The following is a 14894-nucleotide window of genomic DNA, read 5'->3' as shown; positions in this document are numbered from 1 at the left end:
TCGCCGCCTCCGGGGCCTCTGGGGCCTCCGGGGCAGAAAGTTTGGGCCGGGTGTGCCCAGCCGCCTTGGCGCCAGCTTCCCCAGCCGCGCTGCGCCGGTCCCTGGGGGCGGCCGAGACTCGGAGAAGCAGCCTGGGTTCACGCCCGAGCCTCCCTAATGCAGCTCCCGAGACTTTGCGGGGAGCGCCCTCAGTCCGCCCCCTGTTGGGCCCTGCGCGCGGCTCGACCCCTGCCGCTTTACACTCGCGCACAGCGCTGCGCTGAGGGCCCGGGGCCTCTCTAGAAGACCGTGGGAGACCCTTCCTCCCCAAAACTCCTTTGGGTCATCAACTCCTCTAGTGAACCATTCTCCTCGAGGACCCAGGCAGGGGTCCCGGGGACTGGGTGCCTAGCGGGAAGCGCATGCATCCCGTGGAGATCGCTGACCGTCCCCCCACTCCCACCTGCGCGAGCTCCAACCGCGTACCCGGACGCACCCCGCAGGGCCGGGATCTCCTCGCGCTCGGCCTCCCCCCGCCAGGGAGTTCCCCGCGCCGGGCATTGTGCCGCCGCCGCCGCCACCACCGCCGCCGCCGCCGCCAAGCAGTGCGCGGGACTCCCCGGCGTCTCCATGGAGCCGACCCCGGAGCCTTCCCATTCACAAAACCGCCCCTCCGGCCGTAGGCTGGACCACGTGCCCCGACCCGAGCCCAGGAGGGACACGGACAGCCCCGACCTCGAGGGCGCCACCCCTCCCCGCGCGTCCTCGGGTCGGTCCCTGGCCGCGCTCTGCAGCCCCGCGCCCCCGCCAGCCCCGCCTCCCCCTGCGGGGTCCTGTGCGCCCCTCCCTGGGACGTGCCCACCCCCACCCCGCTCAACACGAATGTAATGACCGCCGCAGGGCGAAGCGCTGGCGGCGAGGACCCAGCTACTCACGGGCTCAGCGCTCCCCGCGGCAGGTGACAGGGGCCCAGCGGCCATGCCCCGGCTGCATCCCGGCCGCCGAGCTGGCAGCGGCGTCCCGGGGCCGCGCGGGCACCGGCGAGCCGGCGGCGAGGAGCGCACGGGGCCTGGCTCGGCGGCGGCTGCGATCGCGTCTCCTCTGACCACGCGAGCGGCTGGGGGCCGGGGCCGGGGCCGCTGTCCGAGGAGGCTCCGCCGGCTCCGGAGCAGCCCCGCAGCTAGCTCCTCACTCGCTCTTCCCTCGCCGCCTTCTCTCTCTCTCTCTCTCTCTTCCTCTCTCTCTCCCTCTCCCTCTCTCCTCTCTCTCTCTCTCTCTCTCTCTCTCTCTCTCTCTCCCCCTCTCTCTCTCCCTCTCTCTTCCTCTCTCTCTCCCTCTCTCTCTCTCCCGCTCTCTCTCCCTCTCGCCTCTCTCCTCCCCCTTTCTCTCTCCCCGGCCCCTCTCGCTCGCTCGGCTGGAGAGAGGAGACAGCAGGAACACGCGGCGGCGGCGGCTGCCCGGGCGGAGCGCGGCAGCGCGCGGTGAGGGAGGGGGCTCGGGCAGCCGCTCGACCGGGAAGGGCGGCGGGGCGGGGAGGGCCGCGGCGGAGACAGCGCAGGCCGGACGCACCCTTGCGGCCCGAAACGCGGGCCAGGAGAGCCTGCACGAGAGAGGTGGGCGAGGCGCGGAGGACCCCCAGAGCTGCCCGGTTTCCCGCGAGCGCCGCCCTCCGGTCCCGGTCCCCGTCTCCCCTCCCTCCCTCCGGCGATCCTGAGGCCGGGCAGCCCCAATCAGGACCCTTACCCTCCTGCCACCCTGGCCCTGGCCCAGAAAGGACAACACTGGGGATCCCCATAAATAGGACTCGGTCAGCGGAGGTGAATGCCCCCCAACCTCTGCCGCCGGTCTGCACTGCCTGACCTCCTCTTCCAGTTTGACACACACACACACACACACACACACACACACACACACACACACACACACCCCACCCCTTACTGGGGCTTGAAATTCGGTGTCTTGCCTTCCCAGGAATCCGAGAGTGAGTGACCAGCCACACAGAGTCACCATTGGGGTGTTTGTCCAGACTGACCAACCAAACCAATTCAAACATTTCCACCTTGGCTGGGGAAGAGGGGCTGTCATTGTAGGAGGTCAGCTAAGGATTTGCCTAAAATCAGAAAAGCAGGCATTCCCTGTCCCCACTCCCAACTGCCCAACCCTAGGGGAAGGGACCCTGATGTAGGGTCTGAGACGGTGTCTATCATTGGGATAGAGAGGGAGGGGGAGCAAAAGGAAAGTGGAGGCTAAGGTCCAGTGGAATGGGGACCGTCTGGGCTGGCAGGATGATACCCATGGAGAGCTGTGAGGTCACACCAAAGACAGGCAGGAGGGCCTTGACTGTCCCAAACAGAACCACAGGATTGGGCAGGGACTTGCTCCTGTTTCTATGCAAAAGACAGGCGGATGCAGTGCCTGGAGCACCACTGAGGAGGGTAAGAGCAGGGATGGAAGTGAGCTGCACCCTCAAAGACATTCTCAACCTAAAAGCAAATGAAAAACCTGTGCCAGGTTGCTTTTACTTCTCGATGCTGCTTCTGGAACAGATTCCTCCTTATACCTGACTGTCCTGCTTTTCTGTGTGAGGCAAAAAGCATGTCATGGAATCTGGGGTTTGTTAGGGGCCTGGAGGATTCAGAGACAGTGAAGGGAGGGACGTAAACTCAGTTCCTACGTGCCTAGAGCTCTGCACTGCTGGCTGCCTTCCCTGCAGAGCAAGGACAGACAGTATCCACGACAAGTGGCTACTGTCCGCTTACGAGCTTAACGCTTTTAATTTCTGGCCCTTTGGCCTGTCTGGGTCATTGATCTTTCTTGGTCAGTGGGAGTCATGCTATACAATTTCGAGTTAGCTTCTTGGCCCTACAGCTAAACACTGGATAAATGCCTTGTCTACCAGCAAGGCAGCTGCTTGGTTGATTGAACTTTCCCCAGCCCCCGTATTTGAAACGGCACATCCCTGCTCAAAAGACCTAATTGGCTCTCTCCATCCTCTGCTGTCAGATGGTCCAGGCCTCCAACTCATGGCTGGGCCCACCCACTCCTCGTCATCCCTATAGGCAGGTCTTTTGCTTCCAGGAGAGCTCTCTGAAGACAGCACCAAATCTTGTTCCCAAGCTCCACCAGACCCAGCCAGCACTCAGCATGCAGTAGGTCTGCTCAGACACCTGAGCCTGTGAATTGAAGTTGGCATCTGTGGCAGGATCAGCCACAGGACCTGCACATCAGAATCCCTGTCAGGGACAGGCCCTGGCAAGGTTAGCCTCGTTACAAGCCCCATGGAATTTGCCCTTCCAGCACCAGCTGCCGTGGAATGGGGATCTGGCCAGAAAAGGGGGTCAGGACCAATCTGTATATCCTCGTACTAGGATCAGCCAGGGGGGTTTCTATCTTGGGATATCATTGAAAAGAATTTTACAAACCTCTGATTTGGAAACTTCATTTAAAAAAAAAAAGTGAGACCATGAAGAAGGAACCAGGAACGGTCCTTTGCAATAATGATTAGCATAGAAGCAAAAGGAGATTTAGCTCGGAGCCTAAAATGACAACTGAACACACATAGCTAATTTTACTCCCCCTGAAAACCCCACTAAAACTATTGAAAGAGATTTTTTTAAAGATACAAACCCCCAAGGAGCTGGAGAACAGAGAAAAGACAACCATGAACAAAATGTGGGAAGCAGGAAGGCAAATGGGCAAGTGGTGCTTGGCCTTGCGGAGCTGAGTCCTAACCCTGCCATGGGGAAAGCTGAGAAACAGAACCTCCAAAGGCTTAGAGCTGTGGGACAGGTAACTGTGAGGCAAGAAAGGCAGCTAGCAGCAGTGATCTGTCTGTGGAAGGGTACTCCTAGGGAGGAGGGTGTAGCAGGGGCTCTGTGGCCTGGGGGACTTCATGCACAGTGACAGAGGGCTGTCCTGCATTCTGAAGGCTGAAAGCCCCCCCTCAGTCCCCATAGCACAAACATCCTCCAGGCAAGAGACTAGAAAAGTCTCTTCCTATTCCTGTAGATTTTAGGAGAAACCTAAAGATGTAATTTTGCTGTTTCCCCGCAGACCACTGAGCCAATCTCCCTAGAGAGAAGCCCCAGTGGATGAGCCCACCCAATCCTCAGACCTTCCAGTCAGCTCTGCAGTCCCCTCCCCTAAATGTGAGTAGACGACCCAGGATTACCAGGCACCTGAGGAAAGCCTTTGAGAGAAAGAGCCACCCAGGTGGGGACCTAGAGGGTGGGCATCTTTGAGGAAACAGACATTAGGCAGGGAGGAGAAATAGCCATTTAATATCCTAAAACACAGGGCTTCCCTGGTGACTCAGTGGTTAAGAATCCGCCTGCCAATGCAGGGGACACGGGTTCGAGCCCGGTCTGGGAAGATCCCACATGCCGCAAAGCAACTGAGCCCGTGCACCACAACTACTGAGCCTGCGCTCTAGAGGCCACGAGCCACAACTACTGAAGCCCTCGCGCCTAGAGCCCATGCTCCGCAACAAGAGAAGCCACCGCAATGAGAAGCCCGCGCACCACAACGAAGAGCAGCCCCCGCTCACCGCAACTAGAGAAAGCCCGCGCGCAGCAACGAAGACCCAACACAGCCAAAAATAAAATAAATAAAATAGATAAATTTATTTTAAATAATCCTAAAAGACAGCAGATAAGATATTGCATCTATGAACCAAGAGCAGGATGCTATTTAAGGAGAACATCTAGAGAACAAAACAGGGCTGGAAAATTAAACATGTGAGAACGGAAACAAAAACCTTCAACAGACAGGTTGGAAGATAGAAGGGAGGGGATGTCCCAGAATGCAAAGCAAAAAGACAAAGAGGAAAAAAATAAGAAAGGATGAAAGAATTAGATGACCAGCTCATGGGGCCCAGCACCTGTACAAAAGGAACCCTCCCTTCCATTCCACCCTGTCTAAGAGAAAGAGTTATTTAATTTAATAAATTTTCCCAGAAATGAGTTTTCAAGTTCTCAGCACAGTGGGAAATTGACCCACATCAAGGCATATTATCATATGCCTTATCATATCTCTTCACACTGAAGAGAAAGAAAAGTTTCCACAAGCCTCCAGGTTCCACAGAAAAGAGCAGGAATAAGACTGTGCTTCAGAAGTCTCAACAACAGCAGAAGCTAATAGATAATGGAGCAGTGCCCTCAAAGTGCTGAAGGAAAATATTTTCTGGCCTAGAATCCATTACTTAGCCAAATGAGCAATCTAATGTGAGATTAAAATAAAGATGTTTGCATGTGCAAGGTCTCAAACAAATTTACCACCCATGTACCATTTTTCAGGAAGCTACTAGAGGATGTGCTCCAACAAAACAAGGGAGTAAAGCCTGAAAGAGGATGACAAGGGATAGATGCAACAGTGGATCCAGTAAGAGAGGGAGAGACGAGGGGAATTCCACAGGATGGGAGAGAAGGGAGATCACAGGAGGGTGGCTGTCCAGATTAGAGCAGGGTGTCAACACGTCCAACTGCCCAGTACAAAGACCTGCTGAGGGTTGTCATCACTAATATATACCTTCTGACATTGTACTGCCCTTTTAATGCCAGATGCACCTGCCAGGTTCTTATCTGTACTTGGCCTGCTTGGGCCAGGTCCTGATGGAGTTCCAGCTCTCCTCTGCATGCACTGGCACCTGTATAAGCTGAAGACACTCATTTTCCCCATCAGAAGTGTCCTATTTTGTTTTCTTAGAAACAGGAGGATGGCCATAGTGAGCTAAGAAACAGACAATTCAGATAGGTCTATTCCCCCACCCCCACCAACCTGCCAGACATCCCAGCTGGGGATGGCCCTCAGTTCCCCAGGAAATGTCCATGGCCTTGCCAAGAGCCTCTTAGAACAGATGCCATGGTCCTTTCAGGGCCAGTGGGTACACTGACTCCCTAAAAAGGACTCTAGTAAACTCTCAGGCAGCTGAGGCCAGTCTGTGACCCCAAGACTATTCCTCTTCTCTTCTCCCAGGCTCTTCCATCTACAAGTAGCAGCCCAAAGTAGCCACAAACAGAAAGGATACCATGGCTAGTTCTCTATATTAATCACCTTGCACATAAGTAGATGATGATAAAACAATAAAATGTTTGAGGAAAACACAATCTAAGGGGCCTTCTTTGTCCTTGTCAGTCTTTCATGACCAGCTGGTGGACTGTTGGAGAGTGTACTTTACACCCATTGCTGGGCTTCTTTGTTTGGTCTTTTAATCCAACAGAGTAAATTAGAAGGTTACTCAATGCAGTCATAACCTCCTTGCTAAGAATGGATCTTTCTCTCTCTGTCTCTCTCTACACACAGACACACCCCAATATTTATGTTACATATAAATATATAAATTTTTTCATTTCCTCACCACCATTGTTGGTATTTGGGCTTTCCCGTTCGGCCACAGTCCAGGCCGTGCTAGGACACTGTGGAGAAGTGCCCCCTATCTTAGTGACTTCCCCATAGGGACAGCCCCACAGGGCCTGAGGGAACCTGTTATTCCAACGACACATCAACATTCTTGCGCACAAAATGCAGGGCAGCCATGAAAAAGCTTATATTCTCTAGGGCTCCAGGGGTTGTATCTCTCTGGATCTTGTGAGATATAGGTCCCAATGAAACCTCGGAGGTCAGAGGCACCAACCTGATTAATTAACAAGTGACACCGTGGAGGCTGGCCGGCTCAGGCCCACACCTCTACTCACAGCTGGTGGAGAGGCACCCAGCCTGCGCCCAGCCTCAGCAGGGGCCGCAGCGGCTGGGCTGGCTTCCCAGTCTTCCCTCATACCTGAGTAACAGTCCCAAACTTTGCCCACTCCTGGTCCTCCAGACCCTGGTTGCTGGCAGACAGACAGACAGCGCTGTCTTCTTTGCCGAGAAGGGAGGGCTCAGATTTGAGCAGCTTTCTTCCCTCTCCCCCACCGTCTGTGTCCATCTCCTCTTCCTGCTTCCTTCCCTTTCAAATCCTCCCCCTGCCCCCATCCAGCCCCCTTGGGCTTCCTCCTCTTCCACCTTCCCTGCTCTGGGGGGTTCTAGCCCACCAGCCTAAAAGCATAGTCAGTCTTTACCCATCCTTTAAGAACAGACCTTAGAGCTGCTCTCCTCCCGTCTCCTTCCCTTTATCACAAGTGGTCCCCATCTCCTTTCCAACAACCCCTTGGAAATGGCCCTGCCGGGGTCCCTGGTGACCAACTAGCCTGTGCGCCCTCCTCCGTGCACTGGATCTTTCAAGGCAGGTGGCATGCTCTCCACTCCCTTTCTAGAACCTGCTCCCTTATCCTCTATAACAGCACTCTCGCTGCTCTTCCCTCCTGAGGCAACTCCCTCCGCATCTCCATTTGGTTCCCCTGCTTCTCCCTAAATGCCAGCTTTCCCCCGAGACTCCATTGCCAGTCCCTTCACATTATTTTCCTCGATGATCTCACCCCCTCCCCTGGTTTCACCATCGCAGACGTCATCCCAACATTTCAGAGCTGGAAGCAACTCCAGAAAGATGAGAAAACTGAGGCCAGCATGTCCAGGTGCACTGCCAGGGCCTCCCAGCACATGGGCAGCAACTCCAGACCTTGAACCCAACCTCCGACTCTGCCAGCAGCGCTGCCCCCACCCCTGCCATGGTGCCTCTTATTTCACATGCAGGGGAGCAGGTGGGTGCATCTGCAATGTCACACACACACTTCCAGACTTGATATTTTATTTAAGAGCATGCAGCTCTATATCAGTACCCAGTTGCTTTCAGTTCTGACATTTATCTTCTCCAAAGGAGGGTGAGCCACTTGCAGATCGTCCCATCTCTCCTCCCACGTGGCTGGGAAATGTCAGAGGGAGATCCAGGCAGCTCAGGGTCCCTTGCCCACATTGCACACATTTCAGTCATTGGGCTGCTTGGTAACCCAGCTGCTTTGGGAGAGCTGAGAAGGCCTGGGAAATGCATGAGGGGAGCCAGCAGAGGGTTCCCAGGCACTGTCCAACTTTCATAATCAGGGGCGACAGCCAGGGCCAAGAGCCTCCCAGAACAGATGCCACGGTCCACTCAGGGGCAGGTGTGTCCTTCCCCATCTTCTCAGATCTCCTTGTTTTGAGTGGGACCCACGCCATGGCTTAGAGCTCTGCCTGCGATTGCACAATAATACCCACCCAGAAAACAAATTAAAAATAGGAAAAATCCATCCAAGGCGTGTGTCTGCTGAGGCAGAGTGCTGTCAGATTGCTAGGCAACCCCAGGCGATCCTGTGGGAAGGTCTGTGCTAAGCTTGTTCCACAGAAGTAGCACTCTTGTCCCTGTTGTGTAGATGTGCTCAGCCGAATCTGAGCAAGGTCATGAACAGAGGGAAGGCACAGGCTGCCTGAACTGAAGACGTGCCCATCTGCCTGGACAAAGGCATTTTCCGGAGGACGGAGAAGAGGCCGAGGGTGTCCGCAGGATGAGAGGCATCTGGACGCACGCTGGAAAATCTATCTGGTTTCCCCATGTTCCCCAAGATACAGGTGTTTAGAACTGTGTAGGCAAAATGCCTGAATCCTAACTGATTTTCCATCCAGCAGTCTTCATCACCTTCAGCCAGAGGTGAATTAAGCAGGTTCAGAGGCTGAAGACAGAGGAGGAGGAGAAAGGGAAGATGGATGCACGGCCAGAGCCCGTGGAGGAGCAGGGAGGAAGCAGAGCTGGGAGCGCCCAGGCACCGCCATTCTGGGCTTTGTGCTCCCAAGGCCGAGATGGAAGAGCATGCTTTCTTTTTACAGTTCCATTCAAACCATAATCACGATAACATCTTTGTGGATGTTACAATGTTGGCCATGAGCATAAAATACTTTTAAAAGGAAAAGGCAGGGGATGCGGCATCATGAAAAATAACGAGAATTTTCATTTAGACTTGAAGATCTTTAAAACAAGGGTGAAGCCAAGAGAGCTTCTTCCCTTTTACGATGCTGCACAGAGACTGCCCAGGGCGAAGGCAAAAGGGTGTGTTAGCTTCCTGGGGCTCCCATCACACAAAACCCGGGGCTTTAAACAACAGAAATGTATTCTCTCACAGTCCTGAAGGTCAGAAGTTGGAAATCAAGGTGTCAGCCTGCTGCCTCGGAAGCTCCAGGGAGAAACCACGCCAGGCCTCCCTCCTGGCTTCTGGCCACTGCCAATGGTCCTTGGCGTCCTCGGCTTGCGGCAGCATCACTCCAGTCTCTGCCTCTGTCTCCACATGGCCTTGTCTCTGTGTCCTCTTCCCTTCCTTATAAGGACCCCAGTCTTTGGATTGAGGGCCCACCCTAATCCAGCACGACCTCATCTTAACTAATTGCATCTGCAAAGACCCTATTTCCAAATAAGGTCCCATTCTGAGGTTCTGGGTGGGCATGAATTTGGGGGGACATTATTCAATCCACTCCAGGGGGATTGATAATGAAATAAGATGAGCTTCAGAGCAGGGAGGCATTGGCCATCACCTGGTCCAGCCTGTCCCTCTCTCGAGGGAATGTCTCTTACAGCACCCCAGACACAGCATCCCCAGCTCTGCATGGGCACTACCATGGCAGGGTGCTCCCCACCTCCCATGACGGTCTCCCCATCAGGGGAGAGCCTGCACTGCTAGAAAACCTTCCTCCCAACGTGGACCCAGAATCTGCTGTGGTCATTGTCCTGTTGAATCTCATGGAATTTTGCACAAGTCCTGGCTCCAGCCCCACCACAGTCAGATGGCAAAGAGGACATATAATTCTCCCCCTTCTGACATGGGGTTTCCACTAAGATGTCCTAACAGTCGCTACAACACATGCTGCTTCATGTCCAGCCAGCTTCTTCCACATGGTTTCTGTGCATACATCCAAACGTGGGGATGAGGGTTTCACTTACTTCTGTTAAATTTAATCCAATTGGTCATCTTTTGTGTTGATTCTGCCATCTGATATATCAGCCTGTCCTTCGGACTGTATAATCCCCAGGTTGAAAGCACAATTGAAGAGCCTGGCCCAAGCCAGCGAGAAACTGAGCACAGAACCCTCCCACGTGCCGCTGAGTGGGTGGGTTGCCGTGAGGATGTACATTTTAAGGGTACAGCTATTAAATAATCTCAGTAACTAACATAATCAGAAAGAACACTTCACTGAATCACTTTGGATGGCTTTTATCATTAAAGTTTGGAATCTACTGAGTACCTTAATGGTAAACTCAGACCTTTACTATTTCCATAAACTTCTTTTTCTTCTTCCAGTTCTATTGAGATATAATTGACATATAACATTGTATTAGTTTGAGGTGTACAACATGATGATCTGATATATGTACTACAGCAAAAGAATTACTGCAATAAGTTTAATGTTACAAATTTTTTTTCTTGTGAGTCTGTGAACTGAGGTGACAGTTGTTGGTGTGACTGAAACGACATCAGTTTCACTGGGACGTGACCGATTGATGTCCTCTAGAAACCAAGGACAGCCCTCCCCTCAGTCACCGAAAGCTCACGTACGCAGGAAGGGCTGAGGGACACATGGTTGTGTGCGAAGCAGCCCCCATGGGGTGCTGGCTGCTGTCTCGTGGCTTCTGGCACCCATGTGATGGTACCTACATCCTACAGGACAGGGTGTGTGTTAATGACATGGCTTGGGAGCCACCCGAAGGAGGCAGGGGAATAAATGACAGAGGGGAGAAAACTGTAGGTGGGTTCCAGGCCTCTTAGAACCTGAGCTGTTGCTGTCTTTGAATTCATCCTTATTTTGAATTTCATTCTCTGTTTTAAGATCTTCCCCAAAGAAGAGATCTTTACATTGTGGCTTCATTTCATACTTCCTCCCAGAGACCTCGGAGCACTGCGTTATCTATGGGCTCCCATACACACAGTCCTGTACGAATATACCTGATCATGTCCCCAACAACAAAGGCAGTGCCAGTCACCACCACCAGCCAGACTCACAGCTCCAAGGCCCTCTGTCTGACCAAGGCAATAGCAGAACAGGAGATGCCTCCCTCCAGCTCCAGCTGACTCTGGAGAAGGCGCCCATTGTGGGTAGGGCTACCCACATTGCACTCCTGCCCTGTGTTAGTGTCCCCGGGCCACCAAAACAAAGCAGCACAGGCTGGTAGCCTAAACAACAGACACTGGAGGCCAGGAGGCCAAGATCAGGGTGTTGGCAGGGTGGTGCCTCCTGGGCCTGAGGACAGACGTCTTCTCCCTGTGTCCTCACGTGATCGTCCCTCTGTGTGTCTGTGTCCTAACCTCCTCTTCTCATAAGGACACCAGTCATGTTGGATTAGGACCCACCCACATGACCTCAGCTTAACCTAATTGCCCTCTCTAAAGGCCCTGCCCCCGAATACAGGCACATCCTGAGGTGTTGGGGGTTAGGGCTTCAACATGTGAATCTGGGGGACAGTTCAGCCCACATGCCCTGTTGATGTCCCTATTTCTCCTAAGAGCCAGTGCTGAAACTCGACCATAACTCTCACTCTTCCTTTCCCTCCCCACTCAGCCCCGTCTACATCCTAACTAAAACTACATTTCTGTCTCGATCCAGCATCGAACCTCCATGTGAAGCTGGGAGGTGGGCTGGGCAGGTGGCACTTTTCACATATTTGTGAGGTGTGGCAGCGCTGGGGTCGCAGGTCTTCCACCCCTGCCCAGCAGACCTGGTCCCTTGGCCATCCAGGGGAGCACCCCCTCTGCCAAGCTGGGTGTCTTGTTTTGTCCCCAGCAGTGGCAATAAATGACTCAGAGCACACAGATCCTTGGACCAGGGCCTCCACCCAGTGCCCCCTATATGCATCTTCAAAGCAGCCAGCCCCCTGGGATGTCCAGGACAGATTTCCACCAAGATAAAAATGAACATTGAAAATGAGACACTAACTCCTGGAGACTGTTCACCAAGCGTGGCTCCACAGCCACAGGGCCCCTGACCCACTTGGCCAGTTCCTGAGAAACAGGAAAGTAGCCTCCCCTGTTGAGGAGGACAATCCAAGGTGGGAGGACAGAGGGCCTGGGTGCCTGGCCCAGCCTGGCTGCCTGGATGATGGGGACCTACCATTGGCATCTTTAGGGCTTGGTTTTCTCCTGTGCTAATGGTCAGGGATGGACCTCATGACCCTCAGTCCATCTCCAGGAGTGGGAGCCTACAGTTCTGTCTGAAGCAGCCTGGCTGCCCCAAACCAGCCCAGCAGTGCCAGTGCCCGAAGGAGACATGGGGGCAGGAGGAGAGGTGAGCTGCCTGTTGTTCCAGATCTTCCTCCTTCTACCTCCTCCTCCGGGAAGCTCATCCTTTTCCAAAATAGCTCCTCTGCCTCCTTCCCTCCTCTCTCCTCCCTGCTTCCGGGAGCTCCATGGCCAAGTCCCACCTGGCAAGGGGCAGCGGTGTTGGGGGAGGGAGGGTATGGCTCTCAAGCTGCAAAATTTCAAGGTCAAACGATGACCCCTCCATCCCTCAACCTCCCTCCCCTCCAGGTCAGCCTCCATCATCCCCACAGCTGGCAGACCAATAGAAGGAGGCTTGTTCTCAGGCCAGTTCCCCTGTTCCATGGTCCTCACAGTGCCCAGTCCCCAGAAGAAGGGTCACTTGAGCATTTAGAAGCTCCTACAGACTTGCCTCCCCCTGCCCTGGCTTGGGAAGCCCAACTCCAAATGAAGTGCTGACCTTTCCTTGGCCAGGCTGTGGCCCCTGCCCACCCGGAGGGTCCTCCTCTGCCCCCCACCACAAGGACAGGCCTAGGGATAGTCAACCAACCTTGGCCAAGCACTTTGGACCCCACACTGACGCAGATGTGCCCTCTGCTCAGCTTTGTGCAAACCCAGCTCATCTCCCCCCCACCCCCTGCAAACTCCCAGGACAGTGAGACCCTTTCTAATCTTCAAGGCTAACAAAGCAAACCAGGGGCCCGGTACACCAATGCAATTTCCTGCTCCATGCAAGTCAGCAGAGTCCTTGGCAGTCATGACACACCACATATCAGGCTGAAGTGGCCAGGAGCAGGGGCCAGCCAGGAGGACCTTGTGCTTTTCTTTTTTAATTGAGATGAAATTCACATAACATAAAATTAACCATTTTAAAGTGCGCAATTCAGTGCCGTTTAGCACATTCACAATATTGTACAACCATCACCACTATCTAGTTCCAAAATGTTTCCATCATCCCAAAAGGAGACCCTGTACCCACCAAGCAGCCACTCCCTACTCCCCCAGCCCTGTGCTTTTTGATGTTAAATGAATAAAATGCAAATTGCTTCTACTATTCTTGCTCCAAAGCACTGGTGCTTTTTGAATAGGACTGTCACACCGTCCTCATCTTCTTGGCCTGCCCACTTAACACTCAGGGATGTTCCAAAATTGTCACATGAAGGGACAGGCAGTCTTTTTTTTTTTTTTTTTTTTTTTTTTTTTGCGGTACGCGGGCCTCTCACTGTTGTGGCCTCTCCCGTTGCGGAGCACAGGCTCCGGACGCGCAGGCTCAGCGGCCATGGCTCACAGGCCCAGTCGCTCTGAGGCATGTGGGACCTTCCCGGACCGGGGCACGAACCCGTGTCCCCTGCATCGGCAGGCAGACGCTCAACCACTGCGCCACCAAGGAAGCCCTGACAGGCAGTCTTAAGCTGCCTTCGTGAACAACTTTGCCATTTGCCCAAAGACAGTAATTCCTCATGCATTCATTTACCCAAAAAATATTCTTTGAGCACCTTCTACGTGCCCAGCTCTAGGTCAGTCGGCGGCTCACAAGCATGAAAAGGATCCAATCCTGCCGTCCAGGCTCTGGGTGCTGAGTTGGGGAAGCAGATGGGTAAACAGCTAAATGACAAGGCCACATGGCAAGTGCTTTGAGAAAAACATGAAGAAATACTCCACCCACAGAGCAGCCTCACCGCCCTCTATCAATATTTTTATCCATACTCCCACATGCTAACATGGCCGTCTTCACCTCCAACACCATCTTTAAACACCAAAGATGGGGACACATATGCTGGATGAGACCACAACAGGCAGGGGCTTAAAGAGGCAACTCACAAAGAAGACTTCAAAAGGGCCCCAAAGTACAGAAAGTGTCTCATCTCACCAGCCATCAAAGCAATATAAATCAAAACAAAAACACACTTCCACTTTTCCAGCCGCCAGATTTTGAAACTGCTGATTGCAGCCAGAGCTTCCGCTGGGAAGTGACCCTCTCCCGCACTAGATGGTGGGGTCGAAGCTGGCATCTGTCTGGAGGGCCGAGTGGCACTTGGATCAAAAGCTTCCAAAATGTGTTTAACCTTTAACTCAGCAATTCCACTTGTAGGAATTCACCCTAAGGAGAAACTCAGGAACAAACGCAGATTTATCTCGAAAGACTTATGTACTAGAATATTTGCAGCATTGCTTATGACATCAAGAGACTGAAAACAAACTGAATGTGCAACTCCTGGGTGCTTGGTAAATAATTTGGGCACTCATTAAAAACCCTACCATAGAAGAATATTCAATACCACTGCAAAGTGTTCATAGCCTTCAAATGGGAAGGTTTATAAAACAGAGTGTGCAATACAGTGCCATTTATACTCCCCAGGCCCTGAAACAGGATGGAGGGACACAGTCTCTTGGCCGGCAGTGATTCCCTCTGTACAGGTGAACAATGGGTAATTTTTCTTTTTGAAATTTTATTGTATATTCTAAGTTTTCTACGTTGGATCTCAACTGCATTTGTAACCAGGAAAAATATAAGGAGTGTTGTTTAATACAATTAGAAATGTTACAGAGGTAGTTTATCTGCCAGCACACCAGCTCGCAGGGGGAGGAAGAATCTGGACAGTTCCTGATAAACACAGGGCCCCACCTGCAGGGGTGAAAGGTTCCCATGCCTTTGACCAAGAAGCTGAGGGAGTGCAGTAGTCAACCTCTTGACCTCCCTTTTCAGATTAAGTGTTTTTTTTGTTTTTGTTTTTTTTTTGCGGTACACGGACCTCTCACTGTTGTGGCCTC

General features: G+C 53.1%; 1 protein-coding gene across 7 annotated transcripts in view; it reads right to left on the bottom strand.

The window, feature by feature from the left end:
- RBFOX3 (RNA binding fox-1 homolog 3) overlaps positions 1–1253 on the bottom strand; it is a 448026-nt gene extending 446773 nt beyond the window's left edge. For 2 of the 7 annotated variants that reach the window (XM_067716012.1, XM_067716020.1), the window contains exon 1: positions 915–1251. The gene's annotated coding sequence lies outside the window, so the exon portion shown is untranslated. Of the gene's footprint in view, positions 1–442; positions 465–914 lie in introns of those variants that run through there. The other 5 variants (XM_067716017.1, XM_067716016.1, XM_067716018.1 and 2 more) reach the window with 5 other exon arrangements.
- Between the last annotated feature and the right edge of the window lie 13641 nt (positions 1254–14894).

The sequence above is a fragment of the Pseudorca crassidens genome, chromosome 19 (assembly GCF_039906515.1).
Source record: "Pseudorca crassidens isolate mPseCra1 chromosome 19, mPseCra1.hap1, whole genome shotgun sequence".
NCBI classification, from domain to species: domain Eukaryota; kingdom Metazoa; phylum Chordata; class Mammalia; order Artiodactyla; family Delphinidae; genus Pseudorca; species Pseudorca crassidens.
This window is presented reverse-complemented; position numbering and strand designations above follow the sequence as displayed.